Raw genomic sequence first — 24,162 nt, forward strand, 5'->3', positions numbered from 1 at the left:
AAATAACGAAAAAGCAGAGACAAACTCGCAACATCTCTTCTGTGAGATAGAGGTTGCAGAGAAGAGAAAAAGACATCTCCTACGAGGCTACAAAGTCTATTTTGAACTCTATCAAGGCAGGACAAGTCCTTTCTAGCAGCTCCTGCCCAAATGTGTCAACAGTGCTCCATCCTTGGATATACCGTAAAACCGAAATTACCAACCAAAACATCTAAAATTTCTGATATTTTCTGAGTCTGCTTAATTGTTCCCACAATAGTTTTAACGAAAATTTAACTGAAAAAAAAAAAAAAAAAAAAAAAATCTGGATATCGATAGAATTACTATCACAATCAGATTATCTTGAAGTCTGGGGACAAATCTTGAGATTGCAAAACATTATTAAAGATTACTACCCACATCTGGCGTCTTGAGCTGGAAACAGATGTCAAGAGAACTGGTCATATATGGAGATGACCATAGGAACTTGATCCAGGTCTGTAATGTTTGGGGAGCCTTGGTTCACAGCTAATAACCAAAGTTTGGTGACAGCACTTGATTATTTGGAAACAGCAAAATTATGTTGCCACATCAGTTCCTTATTAGATTACTGAAGTTAAGCAACATTCACTTGGTTAGCAATTAGAAGGGTGACAACTTTAGAATACTAAATCCTGTAAGTAAACAGCTCATCCAGATATCTTAATGGACGCAGAGCTTATTAGAAGTGTAGCAGAAATAAATGTTGGTTATGTAAAAAAAAAGGTTAAAAATGAAAAAACCTTGTGTAATTTTACTTAAATAAGAAGATGGAATTTTCCATTAGAAGTCAAATTAGCTTGCATCATGTATGGAAGTACAGAGATGCTAAAAAGTCACTGAGGAATTTTGACTTGAATAGATTCATTATTTTTTCTGGTACCTTAATGGAATTTTAACATATGTACTATGACGGAGACAATGGAGATTTGTTTGCTAAAAAAGAATAAAAATGAAGAATTTGTTTATGAAAAATAACAACTTTTTCTTTCTCTTTTTTTCTTTCTTTTTTCTTTTCTCTTTTTTCTTTCTTTTTTGTTTTCTCTTCCTTTTCATCCTCCTTTTTCCTTTCCTTTCTTTTTTGTTTTACATCAGACGCTAGGTATATCTATAAAAGTGAAAATGTGTGTAAGGACACTTCTTAACCTATGTACTCAACGAATTTTTGATCTATAGACTTGAAATTTGGTATAAAGTACATTCAAACATGGAAAACTTGTTAATCGGTTTTCATCCGGAAAATAGGGGTCAAAATTGAAACATTGGTACGTTAGGGTCATCGGATTTTTATTTGGGTTTGAAAACACTTTTAAAGATCGTGGCAAGTTGCTCTAATGGTTATCGTATTTGACTCACTGTCTTTAGGTTTTGGTTTCAATCTCAGCTCGAGTACTTTTTTTTTTATTTACAAGAAGTGAATTGTTTAGAAAAAAAAAAAACATAATAATCGTATGCACATGTCTTAGTTTCATTTTTTTTATTTTTTTTTTTTAAAGAATTAAACGTTACGTTTAATACCGGGCAACACCAGGTACATCTAGTAATATATGTAAAAAAAAAACCCTCTATATGGAAAATAAAAACAACGTTTCCTTAAAATTCAAAAATCAATAACACGTAATTATGTTTCTTCGGCACTTTAGTTTCGTACATTTGATTTGATTTTTAAAGAACTAACAATTGGTTAATGGTATGATTCAACTTTAACCCCTAACCCCTCCCCACATTTTATTCCTTACAAAAAATTCAAAAATAATATCCTCCAGTGTTTTGCTTGATATTTTTATCAACTTTTGTGAACTTAGTTTCAGCTCAACCTAAATACAAAGCCTTTGAAGTGTAAAGCTAAACCCTCTCATTTTCCTTTCCCAAACATAGCGACTTATACACCTGAGGAAGGTCGAAGGTTACATCGACCAAAACGTTGTGCAAATAACACTTAAGATGAGAACATTAGTCCGATTAAACCAAATAATAAAAGTTTTTTTTACATAGTTTTTATTTTCAGCTTCATAAATTCCTGCCTTTTCCAAAACAGTATCTCTATTTATATATGAAAAACGCTTTGCTTGTGTGTGTTCGTTCCATATAGACTCCAAAACGGCTGGACCGATTTTTTTTTTTTTTCAAATTTACACAAATGTACCTCATATATCTGGGAGTGCTCTTAGAAAGGTTTTGTATCGGTATGCCTCATTCTGATTTTGACTAAAGTTAAGGCATTAAACAGCCTAACATCACAAGTGCATTTGACAAGTTTATCGTTTTACAAGCAGAAAGGTCTGACATATAAAATCAACAATAGGTTCTTTGATAAGACAGGAGCATGTTGGAAATGAATGTTTCTGTTTAGAGCACAATTGAACCATGATACTTGACTTATGCATTTTAAGCTTTGATTCAAGCCATTATATAAAAAATAATTTTATAAAATAAACATTAGGTTCTTTATAATGCAAGACTACAATGTATTGTGGACTAAGTCACTGTGGGGAGGCATATGAAGCTTCTTCCATGTTCACCATGGTGGGTTCCCAACTAGAGCAGGCAATCAATCTATTTGATTGGACAATGGGCGATTTCACCAATTTTGATAACAATAAAAGTATAGGAGGGTGGAACATTGGTTGATCCTTATTCAATCCTGGGCAACGTCGGGTCTCCCTGCTAGTTCATGATTGTAGGATCACTCGATTATGATTTAATTATCAGACTTCATTACTGATGTTCTTCTTGAATTCTGTTATGTTTTTTGATGCAAAGATTTTGTTTGGGATACCCCACACAAGAAAACATTGTTAACTGACTGAAAATGGAAAGCCGTGGCTTAGTGGATAAAGCACTTGGTAAAATTCAATTGTAAGATACACTCTTCTGGAGATTGAAGGTTCAATCCTCAGTGAGGGCGACACTCAAAATACAATTACAAATTACTTGAGACTTATGGCTGATGGAATGAGAGCATGCTACCTTTGAAAGGGTCCCATTCAAAATTCGATGCAGATTCCTGAGTTCGATACAAAGATTCTTGAGTCTAACAAGGTACACCTGAAGAAGGTCAGCGATTACATCGTCAGACTGGGTAGAAATCCTAATAATTCGCAATTATATTTTGAGTATCGCAAGGCGATTTAGTACTTCAAGAAGATTTGTAGATGTACAATTCAACACGGGTTAAATGTATTATTTGGCTTCTTTGAACTACTGTTCAAATCTTGAGTGTTATTTTAACCTTCGACCTTCTTCAGGCGTATCTTGTCGAACGTGGAGAAATCTTTCTGTCGAAGTTATGAAGCTGCACAGAATTTCCAACGGAACTCTACATTTATTCCACACAGGTTGCATATTCTCATCCTATCAGCCATGACTAAGTTGAAGTCCTAAATAATTCAAACTTGTATTTTGGGTATCGCTTGCACTGAGGACTGAATCTTCAACCTCCAGAAGAGTGTAACTTTAAAACTGAATTTTACCAAGTACTATATCCACTGTGCCATGGGTCCTTGCTGACAATTATAGAGTTCTGTTTGAAATTCTGTGCAGATTCCCGAGTCTGACAGAAAGAGTCCCAAGTTTGACAAAATATACCTGGAGAAGGTCGGAAGTTACATCAACCATAACTTAGTGAAAATAACACCCAAAATGAGCACAGTAATCCGAAGACTCCAAATAATATGAATAATTAATCTTCCTCTAAAACAATCCGAAACCTTCTACCTTGTTGAGGTAATAAACTTTAAAGCAAAAACCAATAATATTGGTGATAATGACCTTTACTCTAGATCTGAAATGGAACATGTATATCAAATCATTTGCCAAGGTCACTGGAAAATGGTGGGATCCTTCTACCGCTCTAGTAGATATCTCACTCCTGATGTAATTCTCTACCTATATAAAAGCCAGGTACGGCCAACGATGGAATACAGTTGATCTGGTCAGGAGCTGCTAGAAGCAGCTTATCCTGCCTTGACAGAGTTCAAAATAGACTTCGTAGCTTAGAGGGGATGCTCTTTTCTCTTCCCTGCAACCTCTTTCCCACAGAAGAGACGTTACAAGCCTGTCTCTGCTTTATCGTTATTTTCATGGCAAGTGCTCGTCTGAGCTTCAATCTATGGTCCTCCATCGCCAAACTTTCACGAAAAACACTCGGCTAACCAAAACACTATAATTAATTTCCCCCACTCTTTATCTGTGCCTAAACCTAAACGTTGATTCCATGAACAAAGCTTCTTTCTTAGAACTGCACGCCTGTGGAACTCTCTTCCGATTGCCTGCTTTCCAGCTGACTACAATCTGATTGTCTTCAAGTCCAACGTAAACAAGTTCTTGATGAACCGTCCCCTTAAGTAATCCAATTTACAAAATTCCCGCTACTTATGTTTACTACGCTATAATCATATTGACTAATGTATACTCATTAACCCTTATCCTCGAGTGACTTCCAGGCCTTGATAAGTGGTTATTCCTGTGTAAAAAAAAAAAAATATGAATAAAAATAATGCCTTAGTCTTAATTGCACAATCCTCAAAGAATGTTCACACATTTTCTGGATAAGCAATCCTCTAATAATGACGGAAAGCCTTTCTTCTCCAAGAGGAGTCTGGATTTTAACAAGACCATTTCCAAAGAAATTCTACAAAAGCAAAGCATTCCTCGCTTGTAAAATATTACCTTTTGTTTTCAAGGTACGAAAGTGCGAATAAAAGAAGGAATTCCTGAAGGCTTGGTATTGTGAAGCACTTAGGTATATTTGCAAACACCGGGCTCCATCATACCTTCTCCTCCGTCGCCAGCCTCCGTTCTCACCTCTTATTCATCAACGGAGAGGAGAAAGAAACGGGTGTTGACAGCGATGGCAGCGCCAATGTCACCATTAATTTCATTTTTTTTTCGCCATCCCCTCCGCCCTCATCCATTTATTTCCTTCTTCTTTACAAATCAGGAACGACAATGCTTTTGATTCTTGGTAGGTGCCTAATTATTCTTTTATGTGATACGATTTGATTTAATGTTTAAATGGAAGTAAATATATAATTAACCAAAAAATGTAAATCAGCGAACACAATTACCTTCTCCGCTGCCTCCTTTGCACCTTGGTCTTCCCCCGAACCCATCCACACATCGACCACGTTCACTTCCTCCTCCTCCTCCTCCTCCTCCTCCTCCTCATCATAGATGCCAATATATATAATTGAATACATACTGAAGAGGGAAAAGAAGAAAACGAACAGAAATACATAGTTCATCGCAAAGTTGTTGTTTTATGTTTATATGATTGTTTAGAGGGCGGAACGATGAATTTGCCGCCTTAAAGAAAACAACACTACAGCTCTATCTTAAAACTTTTATTGAAAAAAAAAATTCAATTCAGGTAACTTGATTATTATAGTAGAACTGACATCTAGACGCATTCAGCTTCAATTACTGCCTCGATACGGATGCAGAACTCGGAGCATGCTTTTTCGCCAAACTCCAGCGAGAGCTTGGCGAATACTCGGCAGATAACGACAATCAGGCTATCTTTGGTGTTGTGGGAGGTCATGTTGGTGATGTTCTCCGCGTATGACAGTTGAGAAACATAAAATCAGAAGACCCCCCCCACACACACATAACAATTTTTCACTTTTTACCACTTAGCAGCTCTTTTTTCCGGATGAAAACCAATTAAAAGGTATTTTATCTTCTTATTCTTTAAATCCTTTTTTTTTTTTTTTTTTTTTTTACATCTGAAGAGGACATTACCTTATCCAGAAAAGATAGCGAGTTCAGGTTGAGGGAGGAGAGGGGCCAGTAAGAAAAGGGTACAAAGTCGTAACACTCTTTCTGAAGCCAAGCCTGGGTCTCTTGGGACTTGTGGGCCGGCACCAAGTTCTGCTGCGATACCCAGGGTCTGCCAGCAGCCACCTGATTGCAACATGGGATCACCACACTCTTCGGTACATTGAGGTATATACACCTTGATGCTGACTTTCAAGCTAACTTCAGAGATGTGAGGTGGCATGGTGCGGCCCCCGAAACCACACCAAAGACCATAACGCTTAGCAGCAATGATTGAACAATGGGCCGTAAAAATTCTACTGTGGGTAAATGGATAGCATGTTTTTGTTTTGTTTTTGTTTTTTTTTTTGTTTTTTTTGCGTGGCTTAGTCTGTAGGTTAAAACTCCACACGCAAATTTCTTTTCTTTTTTCATTAACTGCAAAGAATTTTATAAGACTTGAAAATTCATGTGTGTGTGTGTGTGTGTGTGTGTGTGTGTGTGTGTGTGTGTGTGTGTGTGTGTTTTTTCCAAAAATTTGGTCTGTAGGTTCAAACCCCGGACATAAATTTCTTAATGTTTTTTATTTATTTATTTTTTTTCGTTAACTACAAAGAAGTTTATATAAAATAATTTTATGAAAGAAATAGTAGGTTCTCTAGAGTGCAATGTAGAATAACATAAGTTACTGCATGGAGGCATATGAAGCTTCCTCTCGGGCAATTTCACGGATTTCGATGACAATAAAAATGTAAGAGTGTGGAATGTTCGTTGATCATCATTCAATCCTGGCCAACGTCGGGTCTCCCTGCTAGTTTAAAATGAAAACGATGTGTCGTAAAATGAGGCTATACTTTTTGTGTTTTGACTAATGGAGACTTAATTATTTATCATGGTCGGAAACTTGTATTTTAACTTGACTCATGTAGATCGATGACGACAAATCAGTCGATCTTTGCGTTCTCGAATTAGTATGTGCCGTGGGTAGAATATTTAAAGCTGGTGTTAGAGTAAATTATCCCAAACGGAATCGAAAATTGCTTTTATCTCCAGGTTAAATTGTCAATGAGAACAAATGCATTAGATCCGAAGACATGTCACGTGTTCGTGGCATCAAAGGAAGCCGCTTATCTTATTAGACTCGCGCTTTGTCATCCGTTCCGAACGTTTTTTTTTTTGGGGGGGGGGAGCGGACATTGTTTTAGTTTTATTGCCTTTTACTACTTAATACAACCCCCCCCCCAAAAAAAAACCCCAAAACAAATAAGTTATTGCTTATTAGTCTTCAAACTTGAACTTTATACTCGACTATGGAGATCGTGGAAATTCCGTGGTGAATTAGGTCTCCATGTTCTTTTACATATTTAATGAAAACTGCTTTTAAAATATAAGTTAATTTAAAAATTGAATATTATCGAAAATTTTATGGAAATCTGACCATTATTTGCTAGATTTTTTAAACGCGCATGTTCACGCTTCTGAAATGATCAGTACATAAGAACTTTGTTTTAAGGTGTCAATAATGTAAACACAATTTTGGTCTCACATTTTCATTATTTTCGTACGCTGTAAAAAAAAAAATATTACTAGTTTATTTGAAGCTTCTTCTTCTAAATGGTATAAAAATTATGATAGTATTAAATTAAATTACAGTTACTTGTATCGACCGTTTTGAACTTTGCAGTTAATACTTAAATGTCTGACCAGTACGGCTAGTACTAAGTAAATAAAGTTAGTTTCTCTGTTCTGATTGGCTGATAGTTGATCATCATGCTGTTGTCTCACCGACCACATTCCACTCACTAACCTGGGATAGAAGCATAGAAAGTTCGTTTATAAGAAGGCTGGGACGTTCCATTTTGTTTAGATTGACAAGTTTATTTTCTGTGTTCTGATTGGCTGATAAATCTTGGGTACTTAAGCAAAATAGGGACCACGTTATTGCGGACATATTTCAGGTTACATAAACTGTTTTATGGTAGCAGACAGTGGTTTAGTTTTATTTCCTACTAGCAGGCATTACCCAGTCGTAAAATACATGTAAATATTATAGTTTAATTAATGCAGCATTAGATGTATCAGAAGCGGCCATTAAAAATGAGTGATAAGAACTTTAATAATTAAACTTACTATCTTCCGAAGCTTATAACTACTTGAAAAATGTCATTCAATCCCTAATTTTTTTTCTATTAAAGGAGCAAGGACCAAATTTTTAAAAAAATAACAGGTTTAATAGTAGATTATGCAATATTTGTTTTTTTTATCGGTTTTCTTTAAAAAAGATTTAAAGAAAATCAACGAAATTTTACTTACTTCGATTATAAAAAATATATATAAATTAAAATCACTTACCTATAAAAAGTACTATTCAATGGGTATTTATATTTTATATTACATGACGTTTTTAAATAGAATACTTTATTTAAGCAAGTATTAAAAAAAACACGTGATCAGATGTTTCTCACAGTTGAAATAAAGGGAGATAACTGTCTGCTTTTCTTCGCGTTAAATCTTTGGTGGCGCTAAGCGTCACAATTAATGTCTCCTTCTATTGCCTGCTGTAAACCAAAATTAGTATTTTTGGGCCACCATAGTTCAAAACTGAAGACATTCACTTAATAGTTTTTGCCGTTTAAAAACAAACCCACTCTACCGTTTTTTTTTTTTAATTCTTTTAATGAAATACATGAGTTTTTGATTATTATATTTTATTTCTACTTCATCAAATGGATTTTTTTTTAATATCTAAAAAAGAAAACATTGAATGAAATAGAAAAAATTGTCGTTAGCATCCGATATTTACTTGAGAATGTAAGCATCACATGAGCTTTCACTTTAAAAAAAATCAACGTGGTTTTTAAAAAAAACAGGTTTTACACTTTGGACTTTACAGGTAAATTTCCAAAAAACACTTTTTTTTTGTTTTAAATTAGAATATTTTATTTATTAATCTTTTATCTTCAATTTGTGATATATAAAACTTAGGTGCGTAAATTATTTAAATTTTAATAGACATTTCAAAATGGGGTGGGGTGAATTTAAAAAAAAACGTTTGTCTAAAATATTATATTCGGTTTACTAAAAATTCACATTGACCCTGAAAATATCGTAAAAATTTAACCAATAGAAAAATTTTGATAGATTTTTCAAGTTTAAAAACTAAAAAAAAAAAATTAACTCGTAAAATTCAATTGATTTCAGTACGTAAAAAACATTGCTGCATGAACGCGCGCACACACTTTGTAAACACTGTTTTTTTTTTGTTTTTTTTTTTAATAAAAAATAATATTTCTATTATTTTTTTAACAACTTTAATAGTTTATTTTGGGAGTATATTCCATAAAGAAAATAAACAACCCACTTTTAAAAGAGAAATTACGAGTTTTTTTTTATATTTTATTCGCAGTTTCGTGTTAGGGGTGTCAAAAATTCCTACAAGATTCTGATACACCTAATACAGCATTCTTATCTATTATATAAATCTCATCCGTCTGTTTAAATGCATGTATGTATGTATGTATGTATGTATGTCTAAAACTTTCGACAGAGGCGACAGATTTTCAGGAGATTGGTATCGTTTTGAAGCTCGGCCTTTCAGACGACAAATATCGAAAAGTTGGCTAAAAACATTAATTCCTTCACCCTCAACTGGGCACTTTTCTACAAGGAGCGAACGCTTTTTTCGCTGATATTTTCGAAAATCATGCCCTGTTTTCGATTGACTAGCCTTAATTCAAACCTTCACCACTTCCGGTTTGGCGATGGACGCAACGGCAAAGACGTTATGATTATTTTTTTTCAATGTTTTTTTTCCTCCTTCGCGGTACAGGTTCGAGCCTGCCTGCCTACTACCACTTTTTTCTTCTTTTTTTTTTGCTCAACACACACCTTCAAACACCCGAGCAACGCCGAGCACCCAAGCTAGTTCAATATAAACAGAAATACCGTAGGTATTAAACGTAACGTTAAATTCCTAAAATAAATTAAGAAACAAAATCGGAAAAAACATAGACATGTGCATGCGTGTATTACGTTTTTTTCTAAACAGTTCAACTTCTTGTAAGTAAAAAAAAAAAAAATACTCGAGCTGAGATCGAAACCAAAACCTAAAGACAGTGAGGCAGGTACGATAACCATTAGGCCAGTTTGGCACGTTTAAAAAAGTGTTTTCAAACCTACTGATTCTTAACATGAGGAATCTGTCATGTTTCATGACCGCGCATATGCAGTCGTGAAACAGTTGACAAACAGATAAAAATCCAATAACTCCCAAGTAACAATTGATCAATTTTGACCTTTTAGCAGCTCTATTTTCCGAATGAAAATCGATTAAAAAGTTTTCCACGTGTCTGAATACTCTATATACCAAATTTCAAGTCTGTAGACCTTATCCAGAAAAGATCGTATTTCCTCCTTTTGTAAGATAGCGTGTATGCGCATATATAAATGCATACGAAGTAACGTCAGCGGTGCGGGGAGGGTTATAAAAAAGAGAAAAATCACGAGAGATGAGATTATGTTTAAGATCTCATGAGATACGTGCAGAACATTCTAGATCACATGGGTGACGTCATGACTGTACCAATGAGAAAATAAATTTTGTTACTACAAAGAACAAGCGAGTTGGAGTTATTTCATATTCTTTATCTTGGTCTACTTTGCGCCCGAAACTGGAAACATATTAAAGGTATTTGCAGCTTCTCTTCCAATTTTCGGATTTTAATAATGTCAAATCACATTCCATTTCCTTTTGACGGACTGATCGTTGCTATTTCTTCTGATGAGTTAAGGGCATGATAGATTCACTGATTGATATAATAATTAAGTAATTGATTTTGTGCTACGAAACAGATAGTTTCAAGAATTGTAAGTGTCAACTGAATTAAAGGAATAAATTATAAGATGGTCAATATCATGAATTTTTTAATATAGTTTTTTGTCATTTATTCACTATATTGCTCTGTAATTACATTGAGCTTCTTAAATAAGGATTGTTATATATTATAAGAAAATATATTTCTACATAAATATATATAGGCACATTTCTAAATGCTTTTTTTTTTTTTTTTAATTAAAAGCAATGTCGCAAACCAAAAGCCATATTCCAGCCCCTCCTCTTCGGCAGAATCTTAAAAAGATCTCTCGGTCGGAATATTTGAGTTATTGGATGAACGTTTGGCATCTGGTAGGATGCTTCATCCTCAGCTTGAACAAACTTATGTATATACATACAGCTACACACACATATGTATACACACACACACACACACACACACGCATACATATAGTCACATTTATAAATGTTTTTGTTTTTTATTAACAGCAGTGTCGTAAAACAAAAACCATATTCCAGCCCCTCCTCTTCGGCACCACCTCTTCGATTTCCGAAGTCTTTGAGCAATAAGAATCATGAAAGACTACGATCTTTCATGAAACGATTAGATATCTTTTGTCTTCTATTTACGGTGCCGCTTATGCTGCGATAAAAACGTGATTTTTGAAACCGAGAAACCTTTAGAGATGTTTTGTCTGAAAAGATTCTACGTAAACCAACGGCCGTAAGCCACAAACTTTGTTTTATTTCTTGTTATTATTTTTACTTTTGGTGCATGGGCTGAGGGGGGGTGAGATGGGGGGTGGTGGCGTGGATAAATATGAAAGTTGGTTTAAAATTGCATGAGTCAAATAACACACCTGGAGAGATGGCCGCAGGTGTATGGTATTAATTATCACTCAATCAGAAATTATTTTAAGAAAGCAATTAGTTATACGTCTTTTACTCTCAGGTGGAAAATGAATTCGTTTTGCTGCGAGTAAAAATTGAAAGATTCTTTTTTTTTTTTTTTTTTTTTTTTTCGAAAAAAAAAATAAATATGTATTTATAAGTCCGACATCTCATGTCAGAATTCATGACGCGCCCTACATCCGTACCTTATTTAGCCTTCACTTTCAACAAAACTCTACAAACGCCCATACATTTTGGTTTAATGTTAGCTGTCGGTGCCAGGCGCTGCTTGGTAATGTATTTACTTCAAATTTATTTTTTCATTTTTTTTTTTTTATTCGGCCAGGTTTTTGTACAAAATGTTATCTTTTGTTCCAATCGAAAGGAATGTTTTGTTTTTAAGATATTGTTCATTTGAACGTAAATCTGATCCGAACAAAGTCTAATCAAGAAATAATTGAATAGAATGACATAATATTCTTATTCAGAGCTCTATGGACAAAGTTATCTTTAGTTGACCTTTGACAACTAAATATTTTCGTTTACTAGCCAAATAGAAAAGTTACTAGCCAAATAGAAAAGTTATTAGCCAAACCAACGTGATTTTTTGGAACATGAAATCTTCGTTCTGTGATGATTATATACAAGTTTTTCCCGTACTTTTTAATAAGTGTAATTCTAAATATACAACAAATTTTATGTTGATACTTCAAGGTATGAACATTCTAAATTCATCAGATGATTTATTTTAAACGGCCTTCGTTAAAAAAAAGTTTATATTGTTCTATTAAACTTTTATTGTTTAAACAATTTAAATTTGTTCGTTTTATTAAAAAAAACAAAAACAGTTGAAAAGATATTTTTCACTCAGTAGTGAGCTTTGGAAGATTGTCAGTGAAAGAAATACAATTGCCAAAAGATAAGCGTTTCATTATTTCTAGTCGCCACTTTGAAAAATCACTAGCAAATGCGACTGTTTCACTCGCAATGTAGAGCCCTGTTATTAATAACGTATCGTAATGATCCGCAAAAAACCCTGATGAACCATCATGAATTTTTAAAAAAAATATTTTCGTCATTTTACTCCAAACAAGGCACAGAGCCACTTATTTAGTCGTGAGGGGTTGCTATTTGGGACCAGATTTGCAGGGACACTATTTATGGAGTTGGACAGCGAAATGGCTGTTTACATTACACTTGAATTTCTGCATGTCAGTACAGTCAGGGAAGCAAGGACCCGGGAGGGAATTCCAAAGTTTAGAAGTCCGAGGGGAAAAAGCTATTTGAGCTTAGTTGATAGTTAAGGACCTATTAAGTTGGCAACTCTATTTTGAATCCTGTCTAGGAGCGACAGACTAGTGGCAGATGCACCAGCTCAGATCTGGCAGGAATACTCCATGCATGGGCGAACTGTGGCCTTGTAGAGATACAGGATACTCTCAAGAGTAGCCTTTTGGCATGGTAGAGAACCCATCTTCTTTGCAGCAGCCTTGGCAATTGCCACAATGTATTTGTTCCAATTCATGTTGTCTGTGAATGAAAAAAGGAGCTTAAGGAAAGTACTTTCGGGTAGTTTATCATTAGCCATGGCAATCAGTGGTTGAGAAGGTTTCTTGTAATTATTAAAGGAAATGAGCTTGGTCTTGGCAGCATTGAACGTTACCAACCAGTTACGGTGCCATTCAACTACAGACCAGAAGTCTTCCTCTAGAGTTTTAGCAATAAGTATAATTTGGAAAAACTTAAATAATGTTCTTCTTAACAACATGTTGGGACGAATCACAAGAAAACCTTGGGGAAACTCATTTGTTGTATTTAAAAAAAAAAAAGAACACTTTTCTATATGAATTCTAAATAACAACCCAGTTTTCTTTTATTTTTAACTAGCGGGGAGAGGGACGCCCGGCGTTGTCCGGTCATAAATGTGGCGGTGGTGGGGCGTTGCCCGATCGTAAAATCCACTTGAATATGATATTTTAATTTATTAAGAAAAAAAAGAAAAAAAAAAGAAAAGAAACGGTACTCGTGCACTTATTGATCCGTGTTGAAATAATAACGTTATTATTTAACCTTACAATTGAATAAAAAAAAAACATATAAAACTTTAATAAAACTTGGAAATACGATTTAAAAAGTAGCCCAGATCAGTAAGTGCATTTGCGTTTGTAACTTTTGCGTTTGTAACTTTTGCGTTTGTAACTTTTGCGTTTGTAACTTTTGCGTTTGTACCTTTTGCGTTTGTAACTTTTGAGTTCATACCTTTCGCGTTTGTAACTTTTGCGTTTGTAACTTTTGCGTTTGTAACTTTTGCGTTTGTAACTTTTGCATTTGTACCTTTTGCGTTTGTAACTTTTGAGTTTGCACATTTCATCTGGGCAATTTCGTTTATTGCTCCACCAGTAGTGAGCCATCATATTTTCGTCCCAGCATCTTTGATAGCGTTCTTCCATGATCTTCAGATCTTAGTTGAATCGTTCTCCGTGTTCGTCACTCACAGCCTCCAGATTGTCAGGAAACTTATCAAAGTTACTGTTAAAAAAAAAAAAAAAAATCAAGCTTGATGCTCATGTGGCACCCGAAATCACGAAAAACGAAAAGCATTCTATTCACAATTTCGCTGTAGTTCTCCGTCTTATTGTTTATCAGGAAGTTCTGAACGACTGTCACAAGGGATAACCATGCTGCCCTTCCTAAAGCGGTAATCTTGGCAACAAACTGATCATCACAAATTAGGGTTCGAATCTGTAGGTCATCAAACACGCCTGCTCTGATCTTCTCAAATGATAACCTGGTAAATCTGTGATGATTAGTTGCAAACATTCACCTTCTGTTTCCAGTGACAAATTGCTTTATCAAACCTTATTTGATATGAGGAGGGGGGAAAGATGATCTTGTCTCTGTTTGCAATTGGGTCTTGTATAATATTTGGCATGTCTGTTTCAAGAGCGCCACAAATAGACCCCACAATATTATTATAGCTATTTTGTTAAAACTGTAAAAGTATTTATCTAAGTAATCTGGTTTATGTAGTGTCAGAATATATCTGGTTATTACGGTTTATCTCCAATATCCTTATAGGAGTCTGTGACATATTTCTATTGTATGGACACCCGGCGTGAACGGAAACCCCATGACATCATTATACCATCTTTAGACAGAACAGATATTACCCTTGGATCCTAGCCAGAAGACCAAGAAGGTATATTTTAGTTTCATGTACAGCCTAAAAGAGACATCTTTTTTTAAATTTTCTTTTACATTATGTCTTCGGTGATTGGGAGATCCTATTTATTAAAAAGGAAGATAGAGGGTATTAACATACCACGGACATTAAATTAACTTACCTATATACTAATTTGTAATTTAATCTTCGTAGTATGTTATCACCTTTTATCCTCCTTTTTATCAAATAGGATCTCCCGATCGAATAATTGATAATCTGGAACACGTGACACACGTACGTACGTTATTAATATACAGATTATTATTATTATTATTATTATTATTATTATTATTACTACTACTACTACTACTCACCAGGGGTAGTCACACAAGCCATCAAAGATTGCTCTTTGAGAACAACTTCTGGTGCTCCCTGGAGTCTGAGTGACAACAAGTCTCCCCAGATTTCCAGTACTCTCCACCTACTTCGACAAACTTTGCAAAAGAATTTGCGTTATCGCAACAGTCGCTTACCATCGATTCCTCGTTAGCTGAAACCATTGGTCCTTACTGGGATTTGGGTGACACCAAGCCTCTCCAAGATCCCAGTCCACCTTGCACTCATCCAGCAGAGGTCCGGCTAGCGCTTTCTCTCCTCGGTCCTTCCAGCCTCATTGACATCATTATTTGATGTGACCATTTATTATTATTATTTCTTTTTTTTAAATATGCATTTTCTTTTTTAAAGTACTACATTATTATTATTATTAGTAGTAGTAGTAGTAGTAGTAGTAGTATTTATTTATTTATTATCTTTTTTAATATGCATTTTCGTTGTTTATTTTTATTTTGAAAATATTTTCATGTTTCGGAAATTTTTAGATTAAGTTTGATAATTTCGATTACTCTTCCCATTTTACTTTTATAGCATTTCGGTCGATTTAATTTTACTTTAGGTCCTAGTTCAGCACCCCCCTCCCCCTCCCAGCATACTATGTAATTACTAGGGCTATGACAACCGCATATTCTTTTCCTTGTTTTGATTCTCAGGTGTATATCCATTGATATTGTATATGTTTTTACGTAGAGTGATGTGGTTCTCGGTTGATTAATTGTGTCTGGCTGTGTCGGATATATACTCGAGAGTCAAAACAATGAAAAGAATATGCTGTTGTCATAGCCCTAGTTATTATATTATGTCTTGGCGTTTCTGGTTCTTAAGCATCGGATATTTTAAGCTTTTGATCTCTTGAAATCTTATAGCCGAACTAGTCGTTTTGGTAAGGATAGTTAAGAGGTTCAAATGCAAGTTCTCCGTTTCTTTTGGGATTCAAGGCTGTGTCTATTCTGACAGGTTGTGACTTTTGGAAACTGACTTTAAGCTGTAAAACAAATATTAGGCGTTGTTGGTTGGATAGAAATGTGAAAAGGCAAAATTAGATTTTGATAAATACTAGAGTGGTAGCAGGTGAGAGAAATACACAGATAGCTAAGATCAAGATGGTTGGCTTGTTCAGTTAATTAGAAATTACAGTTAATCAGAACAATTGCCTTTTTATATAAATTTGGAATTAGCTGAGATATTAGCATAATTCAATCGATGTTGGACTCGTACTTTATCTCTTTCCATCTGCTGTAATTAAATATTTATTTTGAAATGAATTTTAAAAATATCAATTAAAAATGTTCTGGTGAGTTGTTTTGGCGCTCTAATGCTTATTCTATTATTAGAATTACTCTCTGACCCGTTGGGTCACAACTACTATCATTCTTTTATTATATTTTTGATTTTATTTGAAAATTTATGAACTAGAATATTTGTTAAGGCATTCTTTTTGTATAAGTAGAACTAAGTCTTTTTACTTGTTTATTTAATATATAAAATAGACTTCCTCGTCTAATTTACATGTTTTTGTGGTGTATGCAAGCGAATGTAAATTTGATGGCGACGCTGGCAGAAAAGAGTCACTCTTTCTCTAAATCTTCACAGAGGAATCAAGATGGTGAGAGAAATACAGAAATAACTCAGAACGAAATGATCAATTTGTTCAGTTATTTACAAATCAATCATTTCGTTCTGAGTTATTTACAAATTAAAGATAATTTGAATAATTATTATTTTTCATATTACTTTTTGGTCCTTCGACAAAAGGAGGGTGGACCTGTAAATTCACCCTTGTCCGTTCGTTCGCATTTTTCTCAATAACTACGCTCTGGAATTTTTTTTTTAACTTTACACAAACATTAAACATGATATGAGTAAAAAATTAACAACGGATTTTCCGGGAAAACTCCGGTTACCCCCCCCCCAGGGGGTTCCTTTCAGGTTAAAATGGCTAAAATTGACACTTTTGTGCTTATTAAAAAAATGAATGCCTTGGATTCTTATAAAACTTTCTGAAAAGTTGTAACTAACTGATTTCTATATAATTTTGTTTGTCTATACTTCGCGATTACTCGTGGGTGTGCCCCAGGGGCTCTTTTAGGGCTAATAAAACACTCCATTTTTGGGACTATTTTACCATATTTGTCCAAAATTTTCTGTATATGTCTATTTAGCAGTTTCGCATGGTGCTGAACTCAAATTTAAATATGTTAAAGTCTTGGAGACTTTGGGGGCTAAATGGGGGTGGAGGCAAGTGATGATTTAGTCATTTCTTTTTTTGCATGGTGCAGAACTCAAATTTACATATGTTAAGGCCCCAAACTGCCCATCCATAGCCCTTGAGCTCCTGGGGGAGGGGCATAGGCCATCTACAACTTTTTGTAGAGGTTTTTTAGCGAGGAGTTCTTTTTTACAGGGTGAGGGTGCTGGCCCCACACCCAACCTTCCCAGAAGGTACATACAGCACCTAGCCTTCTCAAATGGTCACCCATCTGGTACTGGCCAGGCTCAATGTTGCTTAACTTTGGTGATCTGACGAGAACCGGTGTGTCAACGTGATTGTGCCGTATACCCAAAACTGCACCGTTTATTTATTTTCATCTAGATTTAACGTCCCCTGAAAACTTTTGGGGCTAAATGGGGGAGAAAATGCTGAACTGTGTCATTTTTTTATGCCTCGGTCACTGTGCACTCACGGGGGACCATGCATGCTTCACTTGTTTTTGTGTTGTTTTTTTTGCAAGCATAACTTAACCGGAGAATTGAGGTATATTTTAACATGTATTTTGTGGTATTAACGTATAGCAGATAACATATATAGATAGTTGTGAGAGATAGGGCACTTGTTTAGTTAATTCTATCAATTAATTTTTTCTTCTTTTTTTTTTTTTCAAGCATAACTTAATCCTAGAATAAAGTATATTTTTACCATGTGTTTTGTGCTATTACAATATATATGAAAAGCCTTGAGGAAACAGACTTTGATTGCCTCTCACGAAAGCTAATATAAAAGGCATTTTATAAAGTTAAACTATGTCCTTTTACTTGTTTCTTTAATATATAGGAATAGACTTTCTCATTTAATTCACATGTTTTTGTGGGGCATGTAAATTAAATGGCGAAAAGAAAGAGTCACTCTTTCTCTAAATATTCACAAAGGAATCAAGAATTAAATGCTGATTGAATCAACAGAGAGAAATGCAGAAATAGTTGAATACAAGATGGTTTACTTGTTCAGTTAATTACAAATTACAAATTACAAATAATTTGAACAATTAAAAAAAAAGTTTTCGAACATAACTCAATCCTAGAACTAAAGTATATTTAGTATGGATTTTGTTATTGGGGACTTGTTTAGTTAATAAATACATTATAGCTAATTCGAATAATAATTTTTTTTTCGTATTATTTGGAATCATCAGACTACTCTTGTGTGTGATTTTTTTCACAACAACGTTTCGGTCGATGTAACTTCCGACCTTCTTCAGTAATATCTTGTCGAACTCGGGAATGTTTCTGTCGAACTTGGGGAATAGGCAATCCTCATCTCCAAAATTCAGAAACATAAATTAATTTTTCTTGTTTTTTTTTTTTGTTTTTTTTAAATCATAACTTAATCCTAGAACTAAAGTATATTTTAGCATGTGTTTTGTGTTATTACAATATATATGGAAAAGCCGTAAGGAAACAAACGTTGATTGACTCACATTTAATGTAATAATAGATCTCTCATGAAAGCTAAAGTAAAAGCGTTTTATTATGTAACTGATTTAGAGTTTACGTTATTTTTTTTTTTTTCTATCTTTTCCGAAACCCAAAATTGTTATTTCTTCACTTTGGCGCCATTCTTCAATTTTTTTTTTTTTTTTTTCCCCACTCATCTCCACTATTTTCTGAATGTTTACATAGAATCATTCTGATCTGTTGACAACGCTAGCTTTTGTCAATGCCGTAATTCTCGCCTATTGAAAAGGCGACATAAGTACGAAAAAAAAAAAACAAAAAAAAAACACACGAATGCACACGCTACGGAGAACGATAATTAAGCGGGCACCATTTTCTCTGAACGAACCCGTCTTTCTTTTTCCGATGAAAGTTAAAGTGCATCGCGTTGGCAAATAAACCTCGACTCGCTGTTGTGCTCCGCTTTTCAGAAGCAGCAGATAAATTAAGTCACAATGTATTTGCGATCTTTTCTTTTTTTTCTTTTTTTAAGATAAGACGTTTCCTGGATTTCATATATTTCCAAATTGTTTGTCCTCTTTTCCAAGTAGATGTGTCTCCGACTGCGTTTCGACGGAAAGCTGAAAGGAGCCATTGTGCGTTCCCGACATTTACCGATAATCAGCTTATTTTTCGAATCTTTGCCGCTAATAGAATAATGATGTTGATAAACAAGACCAATAAAGGTATTCGTCACTGGAGATCTCCGCTCCATCCATCCATCTTTCCATCCGCACACCACCGCAACCACTTCCTCCAGCAGCTTCCCACACACACACACACACACACACACACACACACGCTCCTGTTTGCCCTACACGCAAAAAAATCCGCAATCCTTTTTGTTCTGGAACGAAATATTTCAAGAGAATAACTCGAAAGCATGAAGGTGCATCATTGATGTTGATATACATAAAAGTATCTCTTTTGAATGCTCTAGGAAATGGTTAGCGCGTCCAGAAAGAGCGGCTCCTCTTTCACCCGGGAGAGGAAGGAGATGAGGGTGTCATCCTTTTTACTCTTCTTTTCAAAACATGGAAAACAACGGCATTTATCTCCTGTGAGTTTTCATTCAGTTATGGCAAGACGGCTTCGAATTACAGGGCTGAATGAGCAAAGCTTTTAATCGGGAAAAATGGCGTTTCCGTCTCGGGTGGAAGAATAAATGTATGGATCTTACCTTATGCGAAAATCTTGAGTATTCTCGTTGTCGGATAAGGTGTCGGAATTCAATTTTGACAAAAGTTGTTTTTTTTGTTGTTGTTTTGTTTGTTTTTTAATGAAATCTGTTTCTTGGTCCCCCGACAAAGGAGGGATTGGACCTAGTGATTCACTACCGTTCGTTTGTTTGCACTTTTCTCAATAACCACGCCTTTGATTAAAAAAAAAAAAAAATTGCCCAAACATTAGTCATGGTGAAAGTAAATTTTTGCCAAAATAGATTTTCCAGGATATCTCTGGTTGCCCTCCTAGGGGGTATTATAGGGGTAAACTTGCCACACAATCATTCGTCTGTTCGCACATTTCTCAATAACTACTCCTTAAATTTTTGTGAAATTTTCCACAAACATTAATCGTGGTGAAAGTAAATTTTCCACTCATGGAGGGCGGCCGCGCGTTCTCGTTATTTCTCTTAATGTTGGGAGGAATTTATTGACAAATGAGCAAATAATAAGAAATTCTGAAATAACATTATACAGTGTATTTTTATGGCTGCAAGAATTATGTTCTTTATCAAATTAGTTGATACGATTAGCATTTTCTCATTAAAAATAAAATAAAACACAAGTCCCACAAATGGTTGTTAATGAGTTTATAAAGAATGTTCCCCTACCAGTAATTCTGTTGTCTCTTTTTAATGCTGTGACAAATTTGGCTGCTATGTCATGCTGTGGCTAGTTTTTTTTTTTTTTTTTTTTTTTTACACAGGAATCCCCTATTATCAAGGCCCAGAGGCCACTCGAGGATAAGGGTTAATGGGTATAGATTAGTCAATGTGATTATAACGTAGTAAACATAAGTAGTGGGAATTTTGTAAATTGGATTACTTAGGGGGACGGTTCATCAAGAACTTGTTTACGTTGGACTTGAAGACAATCAGATTGTAGTCAGCTGGAAAGCAGGCAATCGGAAGAGAATTCGCAGGTGTGCAGTTCTATGAAAGAAGCTTTGTTCATGGAATCTATATTTAGGTTTAGGCACGGATAAAGAGTGTGGGAAATTAATGATAGTGGTTTTGGCTAGACGAGTGTTTTTCATGAAATTTTGGCGAGGGGAGGGACCAGAGATTGAAACTCAGCTGAGCACTTGCCTTGAAAATAATGATTTAGCTGACATGTCATGCTTCTGTGGCTGGTTTGTCTGTCAAACTATGCTGTAGCCAGTTTGGTTTGTCTGTCAAACCATGCTGTAGCCAGTTTGGTTTGTCTGTCAGGTTGTTTGGCTAGATTGTATAACAAATTTAAGGGAATTTGTAACTGAACCTTTTGTTTAATTCATTTTTTTTTAAATGATTAGAATATTCACTAATGAACCGGAAGGTTGGGGTTCAATCCTTGGTTGAGTCATACCACACATTAAAAAAACTAATGCTTGATGCCACTTTAAGCACTAAGGTGAAAGTCAGGGATAAGTGGAGTAATCCATGGAAAAGAGTTGCACCCACTCCTACCGTTTGGAAAAAAAGGGAACCTTTGCGTCACCCTTGACTATAGTTGGCCACTCATACTGCATTTCCTGATTTCTAAATATCTAATGGAACAGGGATGTGAATTCTCCACTTTTTAGTGGAATTTCACTTGTGCTTAAATTCAGAAAAAGCGGATTTCCACTTAAATTGCTTTTTTTTTTTTTTTTTTTTTCTTACATAGGCATCACCACATTATCAAGGCCGAGAGGCCACTCAAGGATAAGGGTTTTTGATCGTCTTATGGATTTAAGTTCTCTGTTTCTCGGTCGAAACCTGTGTTTTTTTGTTTGTTTTGTTTTTAATAAGAAAAAACCTGATTTCTGCCAAATTGCTGGAGCTTTACCTCCCTAGTTTTTGTTTCACTATTTCATTATATTTTATTTCTCTTTCTCCCCCCCCCACCTCTCTTTGTCACTTTACCTTGCTTCTCTTTTCCCATATTTTTTCTCTTCTATTTCATGTCTTACTTTCCTTTTTCATCTTATGACGGTTCTCTCTAAAAACTGAAGATCAATTTTACTGTTAGGGCAAATACTTTATAGCATTCATGATGTGGGCAGAGTAGTTAGTGGACTTCTATTTCATTAAAGAATGACTTCCTGTTCCTTTCCCCTCACATGTGCAATTGTTGGCATCAGCAGTTTAACTTTCGTATTTGAAACTGATTGGAATTCTTTAAAAAAAAAAAATGGTGTGCTTTGTACTAGTCCTGCCCCCAACACACAGTCTCACGAGAGAGTCACGGTCTACCAGGTTTAGAAATTCTTCAGCTTTTTTAGTTCTGATACTGCACTTCGCCTATTCTGTTCTTGATCAGCATAGGAGAAATCTTTCATGACTGAGACAATTTTTATTTTTGTTCCTATCCAGAGTGCCCCATTTTGGGGAGCTGGATATCCCTATTCCAGAAGAATATCATTGATAATTGAATTACCTAGTACTTTATCCGTTACGCTACAGGATTTTATTAATATTATTATTTTTATTATTATTATTTTTTATTATTTTTATTTTTTATTATTATTATTTTTATTATTATTTTTATTATTATTTTATTATTATTATTATTATTATTTTTATTATTATTATTTTTATTATTATTATTTTTATTATTTTTATTTTTATTATTATTATTTTTATTATTATTTTTAGTATTATTATTATTTTTATTATTATTATTTTTATTATTATTATTTTTATTTCTATTATTATTATTATTTTATTATTATTATTATTTTATTTTTCATTTCATACTTTTTTGTTTACATGAATAAAAAATGCTTTTTAAATACCTAAATTTTCTATCAATCAAAATGGAGTATATTTCTTTTTGTCAAAAAAGGTCATTTTATTTTTATTTTTTAATTTGGATTTATACTTTCACTATTAAGCCTCATATTATCATCCTTATCTCAGAAAGATGAAAAATTATTTAAAATGAAAGAAAGTTGGCAGGACATCTATTAAAAAAAAAAAGTGCTAACCAAAAATCTGCAACGCTATGATTTTCTGATTTCCAAACGTATTTCTTCTATAAACAGCTTTAGACACTTTTGATGCTGTCTTTCATCTATTGTACGCATTAAAAAAAAAAAAAATGATGCAATAAAAATGGATAGAATTGGACTTTCAAATAAATTCCAAATTTTAATTTCATTTCTCAAAGATGTCTTTTTTTTTTATTTAAGCATTACTAGAATTCTGCATTTCGGCATAAATTGATAAATTAGATTTTTTATTTTAATTATTGTTTTACGATATCTTTTCTTTTAATGAAAGGATTCTTCTTTCTTACTGAGAATAAAAGAAATGAAAAGATGGATGGATTTCAGATTTTTTATTTTTTTATTTTTTACATTTTCAAAGAAAAGTTCAAGAATATTATTTTTAAAGAATTCAATTTATTTATTGTCTTCGCATTGAAACTTTTATGCATGAAAATAAAAATCGAAAACAAATCATCCTATTTTATCATTCTTTATAGAATACATGTTTGCCAATATATATATATATATATATATATATATATATATATATATATATATATTGGCAATACTCTTTGGGTCGAGCACTATCGTAAATAATCTCACTCGCTACTTAATTTGGCTGAAAAAATGCGAAGCTCGCGGCTTGTTTACAAACAAACGTTTGAGCACTTTACGAGTGGCGGACGGATGTTTATTTAAATAGACATTCGGACAGATTAGTTGCGGGCACCACTTCCGTGGTCAAGGAGTAGAACTGCCGACTGTCATCACGATGGTTCTAGGTTCGATCCTCGGCTTGGGATAGGTGCTAGTCTAGCGGCACTGATGAGTTGTGATACAACGAAACAGGACTGTATGTTGATGACTACAAATATATATTTTATATATATATATATATATATATATATATAAAATATATATATATATATATATATATAATCTACCCATCTCCCGACAAAACTTGTATTCCAGATAATGAATAAATGTCTTTCTAAATTTTACGTATCATACATCCAGGGATTGACGGATCAATTGTTACTATTTCTTCTGCTGAGTTAAGGGCATAATAGATTCACTGATTGATATAATAATTAAGTGATTGATTTTGCACTACGAAACAGATACTGTCAAGAATTGTATAAATCAACTGAATTAAAGGAATAAATTATAAGATGGTCAACATCACGAATTTTGGAATATAACTTTTTGTCATTTA

General features: G+C 34.1%; 1 protein-coding gene and 1 pseudogene across 2 annotated transcripts in view; one reads left to right on the forward strand and one right to left on the reverse strand.

Annotated features, from left to right (window-relative positions):
* LOC145252799 (protein fuzzy homolog) overlaps nucleotides 1-24,162 on the forward strand; it is a 590,751-nt gene that overhangs the window by 541,803 nt on the left and 24,786 nt on the right. The window lies entirely within an intron of this gene.
* On the reverse strand, nucleotides 17,503-17,619 carry LOC145252904 (5S ribosomal RNA; annotated as a pseudogene).

Source organism: Euprymna scolopes, chromosome 29 (assembly GCF_053919585.1).
Source record: "Euprymna scolopes isolate OS-2025 chromosome 29, ASM5391958v1, whole genome shotgun sequence".
In the NCBI taxonomy this organism is placed as follows: domain Eukaryota; kingdom Metazoa; phylum Mollusca; class Cephalopoda; order Sepiida; family Sepiolidae; genus Euprymna; species Euprymna scolopes.